The sequence below is a fragment of the Bos taurus genome, chromosome 11 (genome assembly GCF_002263795.3).
Source record: "Bos taurus isolate L1 Dominette 01449 registration number 42190680 breed Hereford chromosome 11, ARS-UCD2.0, whole genome shotgun sequence".
Taxonomy (NCBI): Eukaryota; Metazoa; Chordata; class Mammalia; order Artiodactyla; family Bovidae; genus Bos; species Bos taurus.
This window is the reverse complement of record NC_037338.1, coordinates 21,739,183-21,758,157: the sequence shown is the minus strand read 5'-3', so window position 1 is coordinate 21,758,157 and position 18,975 is coordinate 21,739,183. Positions and strand designations below refer to the sequence as shown.

Below are 18,975 nucleotides of genomic sequence, written 5' to 3'. Positions count from 1 at the left end.
ATGGAGAAGGCAACGGCACCCCACTCCAGTAGTCTTGCCTGCAAAATCCCATGGATGGAGGAGCCTGGTAGGCTGCAGTCCATGGGGTCACACAGAGTTGGACACGACTGAAGTGACTTAGCAGCAGCAGCAGGTTGGTCATAACTTTCCTTCCAAGGAGTAAGCGTCTTTTAATTTCATGGCTGCAGTCACCATCTGCAGTGATTTTGGAGCCCAAAAAAATAAAGACTGACACTATTTCCACTGTTTCCCCATCTATTTTCCATGAAGTGATGGGACCAGATGCCATGATCTTAGTTTTCTGAATGTTGAGCTTTAAGCCAACTTTTTTGCTCTCCTCTTTTACTTTCATCAAGAGGCTTTTTAGTTCCTCTTCACTTTCTGCCATAAGAGTGGTGTCATCTGCATATCTGAGGTTATTGATATTTCTCCTGGCAATCTTGATTCCAGCTTTACTCAGATATAATTCACATGCCACAACATTTGCCTATGAAATGTCCAATGGCTTTAGTGTATTTGAAGCAGTCAGCCATCACCTTAATCCAATTTTAGAGCCTTATAAAGAAACTCTGAAAAAAAACCAAAACAGAAATCCTGTACACTTCAGCTATCATCCTCCAGTCTCCCCACTCCCTCCAACCCCTAGGCAATCATTAATCTACTTTCTGCCTCTAGTCATTCTAGTTTTGAAGATAATTAATTATGCAGCAGTACTGAACAGGGTTATGAATAATAGGATAAAGGATGCTTGCTTTTTCATTACTCTTTCTTTACACTTTACTGAATTCTATAGTTTCTACAATTAGCATATTCTCATTTAAAATTAAATAAAAAGTAGTAATATTCTGATTTATTGAAAACACGATGTACAATTTCACAAAACTGTTTTGGCCCTCCCAGGATCCTTCTACACCCAGTTCTTCTAGTAACAACACTACCCCTCTTCCTTAGGGAAGTGTCTTTCTCCAGGTCCAGGTTGTTCTGATGTGGCAGGCAATCAGAGGATAAGGTGGATACTTGACTCAGTTCAGTTCAGTTCAGTCGCTCAGTCGTGTCCGACTCTTTGCGACCCCATGAACCACAGCACGCCAGGCCTCCCTGTCCATCACCAACTCCCGGAGTTCACTCAGACTCAAGTCCATCGAGTCGGTGATGCCATCCAGCCATCTCATCCTCTGTCATCCCCTTCTCCTCCTGCCCCCAATCCCTCCCAGCATCAGAGTCTTTTCCAATTAGTCAACTCTTTGCATGAGGTGGCCAAAGTATTGGAGTTTCAGCTTTAGCATCATGCCTTCCAAAGAACACCCAGGACTGATATCTTTTAGAATGGACTGGTTGGATCTCCTTGCAGTCCAAGGGACTCTCAAGAGCCTTCTCCAACACCGCAGTTCAAAAGCATCAATTCTTCGACACTCAGCTTTCTTCACAGTCCAACTCTCACATCCATACATGACCACTGGAAAAACCATAGCCTTGACTAGATGGACCTTTGTTGGCAAAGTAATGTCTCTGCTTTTGAATATGCTATCTAGGTTGGTCATAACTTTTCTTCCAAGGAGTAAGTGTCTTTTAATTTCATGGCTGCAGTCACCATCTGCAGGCCAGAATAATTAGATTTTCTCCTCCAATAATTTGAATCTTGCATAGCAGCACACAGGGAAAGAAGGTATTTACGACTAGTCATCAGAAGGCAGAATCCTAGAGACTTTGCTGGGGAACTTTTGTTTCTAAAATCTCTGTAACCTTCCTAGTTCCTTTTCTTTCTTCTTAGGTATGCAGTAATTGATTTGATTCTGTAACTTACTCCTTTATGACTCCATAAATCTCTTTTTTACTTAAGTTAGTTTCTTGCAATAGAAGAACTCTAACTGGTTCAAATAATATAAAAAATATTCATGTGGTAGGGAGGTTGAATGTAGGGGGCTACCGCCTCAAAAAAAAAAAAACAAAACAAAACCATAAATCACTCCAACACAAAAGTTTTTTATTTTTTTATATCACCTATTGGTTCATTTTCACATAGTGTACCTATCATCTTAAATTTTATTTTTCTACCTAACATTGTACCTGTAAAAATTTTTAGTGTCTCTACAAAGTCTGATCACCATTTTAAGTGTATGTTATTATCTTGTACTGATAATAGCATAATTTGTTAAATCTTGGTCCACTCATTGAATATTTGGGCTGATTTTAGCTAATAGATGTCATGTTTAAAATAATCATTTCTACAGCAAGCTTTGTGCTTCTGTTGAATTTTTCTTTCCTTAGGATAAATTTACAAAATTGAAAAATGGATCTTCTATGGTGTTTTCCTTGTTCCTTTCATGAATTTGATGTGTTGCTTTGTAAAATGAAAGGTGCTTTTGTACTACAAATAATTTTCCGGTTTGAATGTTTGGATTTCCATTTATGCAATATTCTTAGATTGGGCAAATTCAGATGAACAGAATTTGCTTAGTTAAAAATCTACATTGTGACTGTTACACAAGTATTCATATGATTATAAGTATTTAAATACACCTTTGTATTGAATATTACATAAATAAAAATGGTACAAATCATAAGTGGAGAATCTCAATGAATTTTCACAAAGTGAACACACGCATATGTAATAAGTACAAAGATCAAAAAGGGCTACTGGCCCTCTAGAATCCCCTTTATGCTCCCACCCAATTATAACCTTCTGTCAGATAACCACAATCCTGATGTCTATTATCATAATTTAATCTCTTCTGTTTTTGAACTTTAAATACATGCAGCCTTCTGTGCACAGTTTCTTTCATTTATTATTATGTTTCACACATATGTAGCGGTAGTTCATTCATTCTCATCATGTGTAGTATTGCATTGTGTAGATCCACACCATTTAGGTATCTATTCTACTGTTGAATGGATATTTGGGTTGTTGGTAAATTTTGACTACTACAAATAGGACCGAAATTGCTGGGCCACAGGTTATGCACATATTCAGTCATCAAAACTGCCAAATAGTCTCCCAAAGTGGTACCAAGTTTACATTCTCACCAGCTGTGTGGGACAGTTACAGTTGCTTCACATCTTCCAACGTTGTGGTTTTTCACATGTTTATCGGGCACTTGGATATTCTCTTTTCTGAAGTACCTGTTCAAATCTTTGACCTATTTGGGGGGTCAGACTTATTGAGATATGATTTTCTTTTTTTTTTGAGATATGATTTTCATACAATGAAATTCACCAATTTTAAGAGCACAAGTCTATGGATTTTACAAATGCATTCTATAAGGTAAATATCATCATACTAATGATATAGTTCCCTTTTGCCCTCTGAAGTCAATTTCCTTCTCCCACCCCATGACCACTGGCAACATGGACATGCATGCCACCACTGTACCTTGTAATGTACAACTGCACACACATGGAATCAGGTAGGGAGTCTGTGTCTGGCTTCTTTCACTGAGGATAATGCTTTTCAAATTCTATCCATATCATTTCATGTATCAGTAGTTCATTAAGTTTTTTTAAATTGCTAAATAGTATTCCACTGTATAGATGTGCCACAATTGATTTATCCATTCACCTGTTTAATAGAACATTTTGTTTCCAGATTTGGTCCATTATGAATATAGTTGTAGTAAACGTTCAAGAATTAATATATATGTTTATGAATACATATGTTTTCATTTCTCTTAGGTAGATACACAGGAATGTGATTGCTGGGTCCTATGGTAGGTCTATGTTTAACTTCATAACAAATTGTCAGATTTTTCCAAAGTGGCCATATTGTTTACACTCCTACCAGAAGTATATGAGTGTTTCGGTTGCTCCAAATCTTTGCCGATACTTGGTGCTGTCAGTGTTGTTAATATTAACCCTTCTAGTTTGTGTGTACTGGTATCTCATTGTGGTTTTAATTCCATTTCCTTGACAGTTAATGATGTTGAGCATCTCTTCATGTGCTTATGGCCATTCATAAAATATCTATTCAAATCTTTTGCCCATGTTATAAATTGCATTTTTTCACTTTGAGTTCTTACTGAGTCATAAGCATTCTTCTGTATTCTTGATACAAGTCCTTCAGGTATGTTTTACAAATATTGTATTCCAATATGTGGTTTGAGTTTTCATTTTTATAACAGTGACTATACATTTCTATAAGTCTAAATTTATTTCAAACTAAAAGACTTCCAGAAAGAGAAGAAATAACTAGTTTGTTAAGAGTTTTAAACCATGAATGGATACTGAATTTTATCAAATTCCTTTTCTGTATCTATAAAGATTATCATATATATTTTATTTATTTATTGGGTAAATAATAAGACTATTAATGTTAAACTGACTTTGAATGCTTGAAATAAATACACATCTTATATATCATATGCCACTGGATTTGTCTTGCTGATATTTAATTTATAATTTTTTTCATCACTGATAAGAGAAAGTAGTCTATAATTTTCTTTTCTTGTAATGATCTCAGATTTGGAGATCAACAGTTTATTGGCTTCATAAAATGAGTTGGTATTTTTGTATTCTCTGAGTTTGTGCAAGACTGTTATTTCTTCCTTAACATTTGGAAGAATTCAATAGTGAAGTCATAAGAATCTGGGGTTAATAGCTAATGTCTCAGTATTTTGATTTCTATTTATTCCACTCGTTACTTACTCTTTCTTATTGTCTTTTTTTTATTATTAATTTGGGGTACAGTTGCTTTATAATATTGTGTTTGTCTCTGCTGCATAGCAAAGTGAATCAGTTGCATATATATGTATGTTGTTGTTGTTGTTCAGTCACTAAGTCACGTCCAGCTCTTTGCAACCCCATGGATGGCAGCATGCCAGGTCCCCCCGTCCCTCAGACCACCCGTAGTTTGCCCAAGTTCATGTCCATTGAATCAGTGATGCTATCCAACCATCTCATCCTCTGTCACCCTCTTCTCCTTTTGCCTTCAATTTTTCCCAGCATCAAGGTCTTTTTCAATGAGTCGGCTCTTTGCATCAGGTGGCCAAAGTATTAAAGCTAAAGCTTCAGGATCTGTCCTTCCAATGAATATTCAGGGTTGATTTCCTTTAGGACTGACTGGTTTGATCTCCTTGCTGTTCAAGGGACTCTCAAGAGTCTTCTCCAGCACCACAATTTGAAAGCACCAATTCTTCGGCATTCACCCTTCTTTACTGTCCAGTTCTCACATTGGCACATGACTACTGGAAAAACCATAGCTTTGACTATACAGACCTTTGTTGGCAAAGTGATGTCTTTGATTTTTAATATGGTATCTAGGTTTGTCATAGCTTTCCTTCTAAGAAGCAAATGTCTTCCAATCTCTTGGCTGCAATCACCATCCTCAGAGATTTTGAAGCATAAGAAGAGAAAATCTGTCACTGCTTCCATTTTTTTCCCTTCTATTTGCCATGAAATGATGAGACAGGATGCCATGACCTTAGTTTTATGAATGTTGAGTTTTAAGCCAGCATTTTCACTCTCCTCTTTCACCTTCATCAAGAGGCTCTTTAGTTCCTCTTCATTTCTGCCATTAGAGAGGTATCATCTGCATACCTGAGATTATTAATACTTCTGGCAATCTTGATTACAGTTTGTGATTCATCCAGCCTGGCATCTCGCATGATGTACTCTGCATATAAGTTGAATAAACAGGGTGACAATATATAACCTTGTTGTACTCCTTTTCCAATTTTGAATCAGTCTATTGTTCCATGTCTGATTCTAATGGTTGCTTCTTGACCCACATACAGGTTTCTCAGGAGACAGGTAAGATAGTCTGGTATTCCCATATCTTTAAGAATTTTCCACAGTTTGCTGTGATTCACACAAAGGCTTTCATGTAGTCAATGAAACAGAAGTAGATGTTTTTCTGGAATTCCCTTGCTTTCTCTACGATTCAGAGAATGTTGGCAATTTGATTTCTGGTTCCACTGCCTTTTCTAAACCCAGCATGTACATCTGGAAGTTCTTGATTCAAGTCCTGCTGAAGCCTAATTTGAAGGATTTTAAGCATAACCTTACTAGCATGGGAAGTGAATGTAACTGTCCGGAGATCTGAACATTCTTCAGCACTGCCCTTTTTTGGGAGTTGGGATGAAAACTTACTTTTCCAGTCCTGTGGCCACTGCTGGATTTCCCAAATTTGCTGACATATTGAATGCAGTACTTTAACAGCATCATCTTTTAGGATTTAAAATAGCTCAGCTGGAATTCCATAACCTCCACTAGCTTTGTTGGTAGTAATGCTTCCTAAGGCCCACTTGACTTCACACTCCAGGATGTCTGGCTGTAGGAGAATGACCACACCATTGTGGTTACCTGGGTCATTATGGCCGTTTTTGTACAGTTCTTCTGTGTATTCTCTTTTTCAGATTTTTTTTCCCATATAGGTCATTACAGAGTATTGAGCAGAGTTCCTTGTACTATACAATAGGTATTATTAGTTATTGATTTTATAAATAGTAGTGTGTATATGTCAGCCCCAACCTCCCCTTATTGTCTTTCTTGCCTTCCTTTTGCTTGAGTTTTCTTTATTATTACTTTTCTCTTTTACTATTTATACAAGATATTGTTTACACATACTTTTACTGTTCTCTTAATAGTAACCCTAGAGTTTACAACTTGTACCCTTGATTTACTTTAGCTTATTATAAATTAGGGCTTCCCAAATGGCACTAGTAGTAAAGAATCTGTCTGCCCATGCAGGAGACGCCAGAGATGCAGGTTCATCCCCTGGGTCAGGAAGATTCTCTGGAGTAGGAAGTGGCAACCCATTCCAGTATTCTTGCCTGGAAAATTCCACATCAGAGGAGCTGGTAGGCTACAGTTCATGGGGTGGCAAAAAGTTGGACACGACTATGTATGCCCACACATTATAAATGAATACTTTTACTACTTCTGAGACGTCATATCCTTGCTGGCATCCCAGTGAGAGGTCTATACCATTCTGAACTGTTATCTGGGGATGAACATGGGTCTTCACCATTTATGGAAACTGCCTCTTGTCTAGTTCTTGCCTCCTTCTGGAATCAAGAGATCCAAATTCTCCTGAAGTCAAGTCATTCCCATTTTCTTAGAACCCTTCTCCTTCCAGATAATTGAGTCTCCGTCTCCCTAAAACTTTAGAAAATCACCACGTTTTATCCTTTCCTCTAGACAAGAGAAGGGAAAAATATTTGTTTTTCCATGGCAAGCCCATAGACAGGAAAATAAGACATGATTTCTTAATCAACTGCCACACCTACTAATATTATTTGGATTTTGTGGCCTTGAGTTAGAATGTAACAATTATTAATTACTCTATTTCCAGGGGAAAGTAATTTCATGTTATAAACTTTTAGGAAACTTTGAGAACCCAACATATTCATTGGATATCAGTTCAGTTCAGTTCAGTCGCTCAGTCGTGTCCGAATCTTTGTGACCCCATGAATCGCAGCACGCCAGGCCTCCCTGTCCATCACCAACTCCCGGAGTTCACTCAGACTCATGTCCATCGAGTCAGTGATGCCATCCAGCCATCTCATCCTCTGTCGTCCCCTTTTCCTCCGGCCCCCCATCCCTCCCAGCATCAGAGTCTTTACCAATGAGTCAACTCTTTGCATGAGGTGGCCAAAGTACTGGAGTTTCAGCTTTAGCATCATTCTTTCCAAAGAAATCCCAGGGCTGATCTCCTTCAGAATGGACTGGTTGGATCTCCTTGCAGTCCAAGGGACTCTCAAGAGTCTTCTCCAACACCACAGTTCAAAAGCATCAATTCTTCAGTGCTAAGCCTTGTTCACAGTCCAACTCTCACATCCATACATGACCACTGGAAAAACCATAGCCTTGACTAGCCGGACCTTTGTTGGCAAAGTAATGTCTCTGCTTTTCAATATGCTATCTAGGTTGGTCATAACTTTCCTTCCAAGGAGTAAGCATCATTGGATATATTCCCTCTATAACAGCATATTTCTTGCTTTTCTTTATTTAAGGAAAGGAAAAATTGCAGATACCAATGATAAGGTTCATTATTAATATAAAAATACTCTGGTCACTGCTTTAAGACTTTACTTCAACCTTAATACCCACAAATGAGGTCAACATGAGGGAATAAGTGATCTTTTACCAAATTGCAAGATATTTTTGTGTCTCTAGTTTTCTTTGTCAAGGCATAAATGACATAGAGATAAAGAAGGATAATAATTTAAAAGATATTACCTCCCTGAGGTACACTTTAGAATGAAGAATGAAGTCATAAATACAGATGTAGGTAAGGTCTAATTTAAGAAACTGTATTTTGGATATTGTAGCACTTAGGCCAAAGAACCCTGAGACAGTGGTCTGGTTTAGTAAAATACACCAGGGATAAAACGGAGGTAGTTTTGAAATAGACCATACCAGCTACTACTTTTGCTAAAAGTAACCACACTGATTCCTACATTTATTTCATTCTGTGATAACTGACTTTTCGTTCTGAGAAGAGACAGTGTAGTCCAGGCCTCTCACCATTTCCTGTGCTCCTCAGCTTTCATTCTGGACTAGTAGAAACGAACCTTTTACTCTGAGGTGTCGGGGGAGGTGATTGCCTCAAGCACCAAGCACTTTTTACTAGACAGACTACAGGTAAATTGAACTCAAAGTAACTTCTTTTCCTCCAAAATCCTTTCTGATTTCACAGGTGCAATATTTTTTGTTTTTTAGTTTCACTGGACCACCATTCCCAGGTCTTGTCTAATAAACACTACAAAAAACAAGGTGTATTTGTGTGTGATTATGCAGCATATCACGAGAGGAAATGTTTTTCCAAAATAATTTGTAAGTTTGGCCTATGATTGTCTGAAAACTGGAAATAACTATGAAGCAGTTCAATAGTCATAAAATGAATTTTTAAAATCTGACTTTCCCTATAAGAAATAACCCACACTTAATAATTCAAGAGCCGATTATTCAGAATGTGTAATATACAAACCCGTTATTTTTTCTTTTCCCTTCTGCTGCCTGATTTTTCGTCATTTCACAGCTCATTAGTATTCTCTCTCTTGGAAAAGAAAAGCAAATGTAGCTCAAACTAGTATTTTCAACTTTCTATGTACAGGTTTTGTAGGAAGGGTTATAATTATTGGTTCATAAACCACTTTTCTTTAATAAGTATCTGGTTAGGCTCTACTGGGCACTGGGGAAGAATAAAACACATTAAAGACATTGTCCCTGCTCTTAATTCTCTTACAATATAATTGGAAAAAGAAGGTTCATGTACAGTAAAGTCAAACATTAATGCAAGGCAATATATATTTAAACAACAATATGAAAGAATTTGGTCATAAATACATAGTGTACAAGAGAACTTTATAGATCTATTAGGAAGGAAGCTAGGCATGAGCAATGAGGGTTGGCCTGGCTGAAAGGCATGCAAGCTCATCTCTAAACCCCATCCCAGACACACCCAGGAGAGCTCACAGATATGCTACAAAAATAGCCACAGAGACTCTTCCAACTCCTGCACATGCACACAGTGGATACAAACCAATCACAGGGGCTTCTTCAAGTAATTTTAAGCAGCCAGGAGCCCATTAAGGGTTCATAAATATTCTACACATATATACATCTGATTATAACAGACTGAATTATGGGAAGACATATACAACAGAGCCTGCTGTTATATAGCTTGCAATTGTCAATCGGCCTTGACTATATGCCTATTTACGTTTCCTTTCATTGATTGGTGGTGGGTACAGGCCCTATTTTGCATAGTGAAAGTGCAAGTGAAAGTCCCTCAGTCATGTCCGACTCTTTGCAATCCCATGGAATTCTCTAGGCCAGAATACTGTGCCTTTCCCTTCTCCAGGGTATCTTCCCAACCCAGGGATCGAACCCAGGTCTCCCACATTACAGGTGGATTTTTTATTTAGCACAGGGCATAACCAAGAGGAGGAGACAGGAAGTATAAAGAAGAGGGAAGCCAAGAGGGAATGGGATGACTCCTTTGGGGTCAGCCTGCTCCTATGCCTTGGGAGTGTCTGTCTAATGAAAGACCTGTCTGCTTGCGCTGAACTGAGCTGTAACTTTTCTGTTACGTTAAACCCTTTAGTTCGTTGTTCCAAATTTTTGTTGCAATGAGACAAGAACTGAGGGAAAAAAATAAACTGACCTGACAGATCTATCACGGTTTCGAAAAGCGGAAGCAGTTTGAATTGATAAGGTTGGTCACAGAAATTCTCAATTAAGGTAGTGAGACTTGAGCTAGATATCAAAGAATGGATGGAATTCCAGCATGAGAAAAGAAAAAGAAACAAATCTGCACAAGAGTAAAAACCACAAGAGAATCCCAGAACTCCAGGGCCCATGGCCCAGAGATACTTTTAAACGGAATATTCCAAACATACAGAGTATAGAAAAATAATATAACAAACTCTTTTGTCTTTCCCACCCAGCTTTGTCACATATTTACTTTTGATCCACGTTTTTTGCTTTTTTTCTTTTAAAAGAAACACAGATTTGGCTAATGGCTTCTGCATACTCTATCATTATCCTGCCTTCTCAGCAGAGGTAACAACTATCCTGAATTCAGAGTTTATCATTACCACGAATATTTTAAAATGCTATTACAAATGGAAATATGCAGTATCATTTGATGCATTTAACATTCATGTCAATGGTAGCATACTTTATCTTCTGTCACTTTTTTTCACTCAGTATTCCATTAGTTGAGATTTATGCATATTCTAATTCCAGTTTTAGCTCATTTACTTTAACTATAATATTATATTCTACTGTGTGATCATACACAAATTTACTTATCCATTCTCAGGTTGATGAATATTTAGGTTGTTTCCAATTATTTTCCTATTATAGACAATGCTTCAGTGAACATTCATTTACATGTCTCCTTACCCATTTGAGGGAGAGTTTCTTGTATACATGGGGAAGTGGAATTGTTACATTGTAAGACTGTAAAGGCATCTTTAGCTTTGATAATGAAACATGTCCTTCCAACGTGGTTGTACCAATTTATTCTCCTCCTCACGGTGTACAAGATTTCCCTTTTCTTCTTTACCTTTGCAACTGTGACGACTGCAGCATAGGCATGGAACTGCCAGGTACCCTGGAGTCAATTCTTCGTGTAAACTGCAACCTGTAAGCACTTTGCGTAGGTGATGCTCAGTTGTGGACTGCACCATGAACCAGCCCAGCCCGAGCTCAGAGGGGACAGCAAAGCTCTGGGAGAGAACTGGAGAAAGAACGGGCTGAGTGGTCGAGGACTGGGTGCATATCTTACTCATAATACAACCAACACCTAATATAACCTGAAGTTCAGTCATCAAAGCTGACTTTGATGGTGGGCTTCCGTCTATGGGGTCACACAGAGTCGGACATGACTGAATCGACTTGGCAGCAGCAAGCTTCAATTTCCTACTTTCTAAACTGGGGACGATAAAAAATGAAGGAGTGATTCCAAAGATAAAATGAGATATAAATATGAAAACATTTATAAATGCTAAAAAGCAATGCAAATTCAGTTATAACAGCTTTGAAAGCTGCTTCTGTGTCATGACTTGTTACATAGGACCAGATAATATTTTAGCAAAATTCAAAACTATTGGCAAATTTCTCATTGGCATTCTTCTCGTAACCTTAATTTATTCTGGGATCCCACCTACCTCAAACTCTTCTTAGGATCACATATAAAGATACACCATAATCTTAGAAAGGTATTCTAATCATTACTTGCAGCTCTCAAAGAGCACCTATAAGGAACCCATTCATGGTTACAGACTCACACTTGAGGTCCATTCTATTCTCTTTAGGCCTTAAACACAAACCCCCAAACTTTCTCTAGGAACCAGTTAACTGAGCTTTTGGTTATTTTCTCCCTTCTCTCTTTCTTTCAACATCTGAAAGGTTGATTCAGCTTCTTTCTGGCTGAATTATTCCCCTTGTCTTCTTACTGCCCGACTAACATGTCTCCAACTATCCTGTCTCTAAATTTCATGTCACAAATATATCAAACAAAGAAAGGCTGGAAAACACTGCCTGAGGAAGAATGAATACATACTCAAATCTTAATAAATCATCCCACAGTATAAATTCTTGATATGGAAGTAACATTCTTTTCACTTTAAATGTTTAAAAAAAAAAAAAGAAGTCCAGAAACATTTTCTGCTCCCTTTAAGTGGCCTTCATTCAAAAAAAAAAAAAAAATGCTCACCATTGTTCTACACTCTCAGACTGAGAAAAGAACTTAGAGATCTCGTGATTCTACTCTTTATTTGTATGACTCAAATTTACACGTGATGATCTCATTTCCTCTTGTACTTTCTAAATCTGTCACCATCTTTGCAATGGTTTCTCCTTAATGCCCTTTTTATCTTCTCAAATTTAATATGCCTAAAAGTGAGTTCATATTCATTCCAAATTTAGCTTCCTCCCAGGACTTCCATATTTTCACTGTTGGCATTTTAAGAAGCCTGCTTCTTAGCCAGGTGTGGTATTGTCAGAAGAGAATGGGGCCAGGGAGACTAATTAAGAGGCTTGCATCCCATAGCTAAAAACAGACTGCTCTCAGATTTGCGGACATGGTATTTTGGATTTATTTGGAAGGATCAAAGAGGGCTCTCTTTAGGTGACAGGTTAGCCCTAAATATTGACATCAGCAATGTAAAAGTGTTATACTTTTAGGTATTAAAAGTTCCTACAACATTTTCAGATACTGATGCCCAGTTGATGTTGGTGTTGAGACAAAGATAGAATGCCTGTACAGCTCCACACTTACACTTAAAAATGACCATTCATAAATTTTATAGAAGAGCTTAGCCTTTTGTAAATAAAATACAAAGCAGCCAGGAACGTTTCATGAGTTTCCTTCCTTTTGTTCCTTTTATGATGAGAACAATTATTTCACCAACACATGTTTAAACTATTTCTGATGGTATCAGATGCTCAGCTGGGAAAGTTGGTATTACCAGATGAGTCTTAATTTAAACATAAGAAGATTTTTAAAGTATCTTTAAGTCCAGATGATCAGATTCCAGGCTGAAGTTTTGGCTCTAATGCTGAGAAGTGGCAGAGAAGGCAATGGCACCCCTCTCCAGTACTCTTGCCTGGAAAATCCCATGGACAGAGGAGCCTGGTGGGCTGCAGTCCATGGGGTCACTAAGAGTCAGATACGATTGAGCGACTTCACTTTCACTTTTCACTTTCATGCATTGGAGAAGGAAATGGCAACCCACTCCAGCGTTCTTGCCTGGAGAATCCCAGGGACGGGGGAGCCTAGTGGGCTGCCATCTATGGAGTCGCACAGAGTCAGACACAACTAAAGCGACTTAGCAGCAGCAGCAGCAGCTGAAAAGTGGTCTTGATCCAGTTGGGCTTTACCATGAGCTCAGGCCCAGCAGGTTCTGTTTCCTGAGGCAGAGATCTGGGTCAGTTTGAGAAATGAGTTACCTTCACAGCTGCCTTGAGCAATGAGCAGAGGGTAAGGAATAATGAAAAACTCCTAGCATTTTATTTGAATTATTTTACTGGGCTTTTATTTCTGATTTGCTTTGTTTCTGTTTTGGCTGTTTTTTGTTTGTTTTGATAGAAAAAAAAAAAAAAAAACTCCAGTCCAGGTTTAAACCAAATTAGTGGATTTTTTTCCTCCAAGGTGATGAACTTTTTAGATATATAAGCAGATTGCTTTGCTACAGGCTTTGTTGAGAGTAAGGTTTGGAGTCCTCCTAAGGGAATAATAGCAACTAGACTAAAGTTTCTAATGAAAAGGCCAGCAGGATGGCACTCTGGGCAGTCACCTACCCTGGAAAAACACTGTATGTAATTGAATTTGTTCCGGTTCAACTCCATCTGGCCCAACAGTTGTCTTACTCTGTACTTGGGAACTAGAGGACAAGGCAATAGCCTTTAACTGAGGGCTAGACGTTATATGAAAGGGAACCAGGGAAACACTGTGCTCTCATCTACCAGGGGACAAAAGATGAATATAATTAGGAGTTTTATCCATAAGATTATCTTAGCATCTCTATCTCTCACCCAGCCTGCAATCAGCCTGCCCTTCCTTACAATCCTTTAATATTTTGTCTATTTTTTCCATAGCCTGCACCCATCAAGGATTAGTTGGGTCTAAAAAGATATCATTTACCTATAGAGCAGGCCCAAGAGCACCCCCTTGAAATCCTGACTTCTCAAGAAGATAGGAAGTACTTCTCTACCTAAACAAAGTTCTTGTCTTGTTTTTCTTTGCCAGATCTCTGCTGGTAGCAACACTGAGTAGTGGTATTCTGTGCCCGGTTTTGTTGGTGTGTTACATCTGTTTGGTGATGAGAAGATGCTATCTGATCTGATGAACTTTTGGCAGGGACTTTACAGTAGGATTTATGAGATTAGGTTTCTTGTCCCTGGTACTTCACGGCAATGGGCGTTCAAGAACACCTCTGACGATCTGATTCAGAGGTGAGCAAATGTTTTTTGGAGACGTTTCATGATCAGGACCTAGGGGCCAGCTGGAGTTGAGAATTATATAATTGCAAATTATAATCTGATCCCCTGGAGTTGGGCAGTACAATGGCCCTAAGTTTGTTGGAACTATAAGAAACTGAATCAAAGTTTAGGCCATGATAGTGCCGAGATAATAGGTACTTATAGTCTTCCAGTAGTCAACACTGACCAGACTCCATGTGGAATACTGAGCTAGCTCAATGCTTAGCACCAAAATTTAGAAAGATATGAATATACAATATGTGTCCATATGAGAGGGGTCCAGATGAAATGTATGAAGATCATGATGTATGAGAAAGGCTGAAGGGGATCTAGGAGAATATAACTAAGAGGGGACACTCTGGCAGAAGAGGAGTCACGAATGTCAATACTTAGGTCAGCACTAACCTCCATGATGATAAATCTAATGACACTCTTCTGTCTCCTGTCTCTTTTTTGGCGTTTAACACACTTGATCATTCTCTTTTTTAAAACTCCCTCCATCTTTGCTTTGTTAATACTAATTGTCCTAGTTCCACAGATAGTAAAAGTGAATTAGAAGGGCAAGAGACTTAGGTGTGGAAACACCTGTGAAGTATAAAGAGGACTGGGAGCAGAAGTGCGAGGCACAAGACTGAGACTGCAGACCAGCTCTGCGGAAGGCTCAGTGAGGCCAACGAAGACCTCAGAGCAAACACTGCTCCATGTTCTCCCAGCTCATCTCCAGTTCTGCCCCCCGCCAATTCACTCGCCACCTGCAGACACTGCCGTATTTCCAAGACATAAATAAGATTATGCCACTCGTGAGCTGATGACCCATCACTAGCCCCCTTGGGTTCTCAATAAAAATCCAAATTATTTATCACAATTTGCATGCCTGTTAAGGGACGATCCCTGTTTACCACTCTAACCTTATCTGTTAGTCACCCCAGACAGAACTACTTTCATTTCTTTGAGTATAATCTTTCTACTCTCAGTATGGAGTATACTTTCTTGCCTGGCTAATTCTCTACTCATCTTTTAAGTCTCAGCTTAGAGGTTCCTTCCTCTGTGAAGATGTTCATAACCAGCAAAGACTAGATTCAGTGCCCTCTTACGTGAACCCAGGAACTACATAATAAAGGGGAAGTAGAATCTTGGCTGTGGATCTACAGAGAGCTGAGAAACATCACTTGGGTGCTAAATACTGGAAATGTAGTAAGAGAGACAGTACATATTAGGACTTCTCTCAGGGAATGTACTATGATGTAGAAAGGAATTCCATGGTAAATAGTTTGGTGTGGGTGATAGCTCTCCTAAGGGACATGATAAACATTCTCAATTCAGTCACTATCCACACCCTCCAGCCCAGCCCTAGGCATTTGGAAATGTTACTGTTGATGTCAGTATGGCTGGGGGCAGTACTGGTGCAGGGCAGGGATTTATAATGCTTGGGGACAGTCCCACACAAGGAAGAACTGTCCTATCCAAAATGCTCCTGAAACCTCCATTGAGAAACACTGTGCTAGGAGGTATGCAAATCTGAGAGCAGAGGTGAACTGCTCAGAATAACAGAGTAGAAGCTGAAAGCTGACACCTGAGGACTTCCATCTCCACCTACTTCCCATGCAGGGCTCCACTTGCCCTGTGAGTAAACGCTGAGTAAAAATACTGCTTTTAAAAATACGCATTTACTATCTTAAAAAAAAATTAAAATATTTATTTAAAGAAAGTAAAAATATATATAGGTTGAAAAAGAACCAAATTACTAGCCTGAGTGGCATCTAATATTTCCTTCTTGCTTTGCTTCTCTGCACCTCAGTACTTACCTGAGAACTTGTCTTTAGCCTCAATTTGAGTTTAGGGACCTATTTCATTGCCAGAACTTCATATATGTTTGACACCTAACAGATGCTCAACAAACATTTCTGAACTATGGCTCCCCAAAATTTAAAATTAGTCTCCTAGTTTTTTCTGTTTCAACTGTAATTTTTATTAGTGATAAATGTAAAAGTTATCACTTATTTCACATTTCTATTTGAGCACATCAAATTTAACATATACAAACAGAATCACTCCTTTGATCCAGTGTTAAAACTCTCCAGCAAATAACCCCAGCTCCTCTTATGACAAATGCTATCACCTTTTGGGGATCTTCCCAATTGTCTAGGTCAGGCACCTGCTTGTCATCCATGTCTCTGTCTGCTCCCTCACCTCTCCAAATCTGTCAATTCCATCTTCCAATTACTTCCTGGTTTCCTTCCCTTTTCTCCATCCTAGACAGCTCTGGCCTTAATTCATGTTCTGTTATTGCATTTGCTTCCTAAATCATATCTCCATCCCCATCCTCATGACTCAGTTTAGTTCAGTCGCTCAGTCATATCCGAATCTTTGTGACCCCATGGACTGCAGCACGCCAGGCTTCCCTGTCCATCACCAACTCCTGGAGCTTACTCAAACTCATGTCCATCGAGTCAGTAATATCATCCAACTATCTCATACTGTTGTCCCCTTCTCCTCCCGCCTTCAATCTTTCCCAGCATCAGGATCTTTTCAAATGAGTCAGTTCTTCACATCAGGTGGCCAAAGTATTGAAGTTTCAGCTTCAGCATCAGTCCTTCCAATAAATATTCAGAACTGATTTCCTTTAGGATGGACTGGTTGGATCTCCTTGCAGTCCAAGGGACTGTCAAGAGTCTTCTCCAACACCACAGTTCAAAAGCATCAGTTCTTCGGCACTCAGCTTTCTTTATAGTCCAACTGTCACATCCATACATGACTACTGGAAAAACCATAGCCTTGGCTAGATGGGCCTTTGTTGGCAAAGTAATGTCTCTGCTTTTCAATATGCTGTCTAGGTTGGTCATAGCTTTTCTTCCAAGGAGCAAGGGTGTTTTGATTTCATGGCTGCAGTCATCATCTCCAGTGATTTTGGAGCCCCCCAAAATAAAGTCTCACTGTTTCCATTATTTCCCCATCTATTTGCCATGAAGTGATGGGACCAGATCCTCATGACTGTTCCCCTTTAAAACATTATAAAAATGTACTCAAAACAACAGTAAATAATACTTTGTGGGATTACTATGGTGCCAGGCACTACTGACTTTTACACATTATTTTCTTTTCAACTCTTCATAATTGCTCCTCTTTGAAATAACTTCCCAAGGTTGTTCAGTAAGGAGAGAGAGACAAGATTTGAACCCTAGTAACCAGGCTCAGAGCTGTGCTAGGCGAGGCTATATAATCTCCTGCAATGTTCTGCCACATTGGTTCACAGACATACCTGGGTCTGAGTCTCTTCTCCCATGGATGGCTTGGTTGTACTGAGTCTTTTCTGAGTTAGGGTTGCCTCAGCATTCCTTTCCCTGAGCTGGTGGTGTACTGAAAATGTGAATGGTGGTTATTAGAGAGTTATTAGACAATGAGTTATTAGACTCATTGACAGTGAGTTATTAGACAACAGGTTCTGAGGATAAAACTGAAAGCTGGTATGGAGACCAGAGAATTTCTAAGCCACAGATCCATGAGGGACAGGCTAACAGAAGGGTGGTCTGGATATGGCAGTAACTACTACAGTTCATCTTAGCCTTCATGTGCTCCCTACATAGATGGGTGCTTTAAGGGCCTGGGGCTAAATGGCCAGCTTGGAGTGTACCATTTCCCACCTTGTCTGGCAAACTCTGATGTAGTTTTCAAAATTTAGCTTTAGCATCATTCCTACATCTTCTGGTCAACATTTATGTCCTTCCTCTGTGCTTCTCACACTGTTTTGGATACTGCAAATTCCTTGAAGGCAGTCACCATGGCATTTCTTTGTACTCTATGCCACTAGAATCTAATAACCACCGACTCGAAATGCGTAACAGGCAGGCAGATTCTGGCTAAGCATGAGAGAAAATGTTTAAAGTATAGTTTAACTACAAACTAGTGACTAAGAGCCTGACCTTTGTGTAGCACTGCTGCTGCTGCTGCTGCTAAGTCGCTTCAGTCGTGTCAGACTCTGTGTGACCCCAGAGACGGCAGCCCACCAGGCTCCCCCGTCCCTGGGATTCTCCAGGCAAGAACATTGGAATGGGTTGCCATTTCCTTCTCCAATGCATGAAAGTGAAAAGTGAAAGTGAAGTCGCTCAATCGTATCTGACTCTTAGCGACCCCATGGACTGCAGCCCACCAGGCTCCTCCATCCATGGGATTTCCAGGCAAGAGTACTGGAGTGGGGTGCCATTGCCTTCTCTGTGTGTAGTACTACATTTAGTCAAATTTCAGCTTTTTCTGTTACCTTGAGCAGTTTACTGTCTGTGCAACAAAAAATGGAGATAGTAATATCTATGTCATCAAGTTGTGAGATTTAAATGCGATAAAACATGGAAAGAACTTGGCTCAGGGCCTGGCACCTTGTAAGTACTTGGTAATGTTAAATATTGTTGTTTTCTATTATTGTTATATGATTATTTACTAACACTATCTCACAGTAAAGTGGGGTGCTTCAGAAATGTGTGTTAGTCACTCAGTTGTGTTCAACTCTTTGTGATCCCATGGACTCCATCAGGCTCTTCTGTCCATGGAATTCTC

The 18,975-nt window shown here is 39.2% G+C and overlaps 1 protein-coding gene across 2 annotated transcripts in view; it reads right to left on the bottom strand.

The window, feature by feature from the left end:
• The window catches only part of TMEM178A (transmembrane protein 178A), a 285,171-nt gene that overhangs the window by 262,456 nt on the left and 3,740 nt on the right, over positions 1 to 18,975 (bottom strand). Inside the window, exon 1 of one of the 2 annotated variants that reach the window (XM_059891368.1) lies at positions 17,687 to 18,257. The exons of the other annotated variant lie outside the window; for it this stretch is intronic. The gene's annotated coding sequence lies outside the window, so the exon portion shown is untranslated. Of the gene's footprint in view, positions 1 to 17,686; positions 18,258 to 18,975 lie in introns of those variants that run through there. 2 annotated transcript variants of the gene reach the window in all.